General features: G+C 29.1%; 1 long non-coding RNA gene across 1 annotated transcript; it reads right to left on the reverse strand.

The window, feature by feature from the left end:
- Positions 1 to 769: 769 nt before the first annotated feature.
- On the reverse strand, positions 770 to 3,142 carry LOC136973561 (uncharacterized). Its single transcript, XR_010880515.1, has 2 exons — positions 1,277 to 3,142; positions 770 to 1,191 (listed from the first exon to the last, which is right to left on the reverse strand). It is a non-coding gene; the product is annotated as an uncharacterized lncRNA (long non-coding RNA).
- Between the last annotated feature and the right edge of the window lie 1,136 nt (positions 3,143 to 4,278).

A 4,278-nucleotide genomic window follows, 5' to 3' on the forward strand; every position in this document is an offset into this window, starting at 1 on the left:
ATAAGGTCGACCTGACATATCTAGTGCATTTCATTACTTAATATTGGTTTAGGCTAACTACCAAGGCTTTCTTAGGAACGTTCTGCTTTTTATGATAAATTTCATATAAGTTCAAGTAAATTATGATCATATCTCGTATCCCTTGTAATATTTTTGTTTCGTACTTATTCTTTTTCCCATACGGTTTCTGCCGTTATAGTCAATAGCAATATGGTTGTCATGCAATATCTGAAATATTTCTTGCGTGAACATACTGAATCAAATTACTTTCTTTTACAGGCACAATTAATTTTTCTATTTCTCCGATGGATACAACGTCATATCTATATAAACGCTGATATTCAACTACTGGTCGCACTGAGTATTCTACAAAGAATTTAAAATTCAATACTAAATGCAATATGCATGCACAACTCGCACAACTTGGCTAGTGTATGTGGGATGATCACTCCTCAAGGTATTTTCATCACTTGCCCACCAGCTGATAACAGTATTCATAGTGACTGGAGAATCTGATAAAATTATTTATCAGATTCTCCAGTCATTATGAATAATGGCAAACAAAATCGGGCATTAATAAATTTCAGGTTTTTTTAATCAATTATGATAAAAAAAACCTGTCCAAATAATGACTGGGCATTATGTATAATGTCCGTATTAATCACTTAGTCCATAACATACGTATGGTCTCATATCAAGTCATATAATTAATTTAATATCACTACTTTCTCCTGTTTGTATGCTATAAATAATCTAGAGAAAATTGATATACTATTTATATGTTTTTTTCTTTTATTATTAACTTTTAAACTGATTTAATCTACAAATTCTGTTGATATATTTGCCATTTTTGTAAAAACAGCTGGAAATTTGAATTGAAAAATGTTATTTGGATATGTTGCAAATTATACATTCTTGATTCAACAACCATGAAAGACTGGTAATTGCTAGAAATGTACATTTGGATTTAAATATGTCAAAAATGATAATTTTGCAATACATCTTTAAAGTTTTTAAGATTTATTGTAAATAAAATTATCTGAAACCAGTAATTAGGATTAACTGGTTTAACAATAAATTACCAAAAAAAAAAATACAAATTATCTACAGAAAAATATTTCAAATACAACCAATGTTTACATTTTGATTTCAAAATTACCATTTCACAGTTTCTTATATGTAGTCAAACTTCTCTAACTCAAATGTTTGTAACTCGAATATTTCTTTAACTTGAAGAAAACAAAGCACTCGGTAGGTCTCAATGGAATAGCATAACATAGGGACTTAATGTCTCCAACTTGAATTTCCTTAACTGGAATTTTCAAAAGTTTTTCATGGTTCCCCAACACTGATTTATGTTACCTTCAACTTCCCTGACTCAAATTTTAATATTTATTCTATTCATAGTGATCCCAATTATCAGATTTCCATAAAATTTTTAGACAGTTGTATCACACTGTCCTACAGCCGTGTGCAGACAACATTCTAGTCTAAAGCAAGAGGTCCTCTCACTTTATCTCAACAAAATGTGCAGTACTTGCAAAACTGTTCAATTCCATTACTTACATTAAACATTTTGCTGAAAGGAGTTACATGGGCTGTTTAAAACAAAAAAAATACTATCAAAGATTCTTTATATAATGCAAGAGAGGTAAAAATACAAATCTATTTAGAATTGGCATTTTTTACTCTATTGTTCTCTAACTTGAATCATCTTTAACTTGAAGTTTTTTTCTGCCCCTCAGAGGTTCTAGTTAGAGAAGTTTTACTATAGTTCATGCATTATGGCAATTATAAAATAGTCTTTTTATGTCATTATTGTTATTATAGATCTAAAAGAATCCCAAGTTAAACAATAATATGACCAGTGATGTATTGGACAAGAATGTACCAGAATGCCAATCCAATACTTTTGTCCAAAACCAAAACACATTCTGAAGCTTTTACTGGGTAAAGTTATGTACAAAATACACAACTGAAATATATAGATAAATGAGTTAAATTACATCTGTTACAAAAATCAAAGGCCCTTACCAGACATTTTGCTCGACTCTGTGTTCAAATCTACATAGAGATGAAAATTTCAACTTTTAAAGCATGCTGCAGAGCAACTGTGAAAAATTGCATTATCTACATATGCTTTTACTGACATTAACTCATTGTGTGTTTGTTGTCATACAAATTTCATTATAACAGAAAAAGATCTCACATACTCATTGAACAAATTGCAATAATACATCATTAGAAGCATGGATTATGAACTGTTACATGCTGTTCAGGCCTTGATCTCACTATTCTGTTAAGTATAGACAAAAAAAGCCATAGCACAAGCTAGCATGTAAATCCTGTTTGGAAATTTCTTTAGTAGATTAAAAACTTAATATTAGTTTAGTAAAAATTTTAATTATGATTTATGTACTTCAAGTTTAATATAAATAAATGGCAAAAAAGAAATCACAAAAGTTATTTTTTTTTTCTTTAATGAAATGTACTTTTAGGTTAGAAAATAGCATTTTGGTATCTTTTCCTAGCAATAACATCACTGGTACAACACACTCAAATAAAACCGAATTATCTACAAGCTTTTATTTATTATATTAACTAAATTATAAATATAATTTATTAAAGGCACTATTATTGCAGTTTTTATTATATTTTTGTATTTTAAATATCTTTCAATACAATAACCTTTTCCTACTTAACTGAAAAGGCACTATATGGAAGCAATAGAAAAATGTGTTATAAAAAGTTGTTTCAATTTAAGATACAATAAGGAAACAGTCTTGCATCTGTTACAGGATAGAAATATGAATTTTCTCTTTTGACATTAAAGAGATATTTTATCTATTACAACAATGCTAAAAATAGTTTTTAAAATTTGATTCTCATTTAAAAGCATAGAAATATTGATCTACATGTCTCACTATTCTACAACAATTCCTTAAAAATACATCTTTTACTCTTTCTTTAAAGATGTTCTGTACATTCACACAGAGCATTTTACACAGAACTGTACTTTTAAAGAGTAAATGCATTAAATGTAAATCTATGTATACAGCATTAAAAGATATCATATTAAAAACGAAGTTTAAAAAGTAAGAAAATAAATAAATAAAAATTAAACTAAATTGAGAACAATGATGAATTTATATTAATCTTTGTGAGAATCTTTCATTTATCTGCCATTAAAGCACTAACCATTGAAGCTACAAAGATGAAAATGTATGTTTTAATTGTGCAAATTAGTCATTTCATTAAAATAAATAAATAGTTTCTCCTAAAACACATCCTCATCAGTAACTTAAAATCACATACAACACATTTTTGCCAAGGAAAATGGTTTTTCATACGATACATTTTTAACTTGTTCTAAAAACCATCAAAAATTTTACACCGATGAAAAAATTTTACAGAAAACATTACTTCTTTGACAGAAAGGCAATCTATAAATTGGTATGTCTTAGTTTTTTCTTCACAATGTATTTTCATGCTGATCAGCATCCCTGGCATTCAAACATCTGTCCATTATCCTGCTTCTGTATATTTCTAACTTTTCAGTGTTCATTGCTAATGACAGTGAATGCACTGGTTTTATGATGTCAGCTTCCTCCCACTTCACAATTGAGCCTTCCACCTGCACAACATTGGACATGTGCAATACTGCCCTTTTTTGATGTTGTATTGATGTTTTTAAGGTGTACTGTACTTTGAGATTTCTTTTTGTGACTCCAATGTATTCTTTCTTGACCCCTAACGGTTCATTTTTATATGGATTTCTATAGACTCCTGCCTCTTTTTTGTTTTTTCTTTGTCATCTGTAAGAAGTCTGTAAATGGCGGATGCTCTTTTGAATACCAATTCTGATTCTTTATTATCTACAATCTCATTTATGATGTTCTTTAAGTTTTTATTATATATGAACGTAGGTATCCTACTGCTTCTTGTTTTCTTTCCTCCTCTGACTTCCTTAAAGCTTTTGATAAGATCTTCCATCAATTTCTTTTTGTATCCCAATTCTACAGTGATATTTTTTATTCTGTTCAGCTCTCTTATTCTGTCATTAATGCTAGAACAATAGAGATAAGCTCTTCTGATCAGTAGTTGGAAAGCCAAGAGTTTATATGTGTGTGGATTGCTGGAGCATGACAGGCTATATAGTGGATCATGTGTTGGTTTAATGTAAACTTTTGTGTTTACATTAAACCAACACATGACCATTTACAGACTTCTTACAGATGACAAAGAAAAAACAAAAAAGAGGCAGGAGTCTATAGAAAT

Source organism: Centruroides vittatus, unplaced genomic scaffold, assembly GCF_030686945.1.
Source record: "Centruroides vittatus isolate TY-2023 unplaced genomic scaffold, ASM3068694v2 contig_3210, whole genome shotgun sequence".
Classification (NCBI taxonomy): domain Eukaryota; kingdom Metazoa; phylum Arthropoda; class Arachnida; order Scorpiones; family Buthidae; genus Centruroides; species Centruroides vittatus.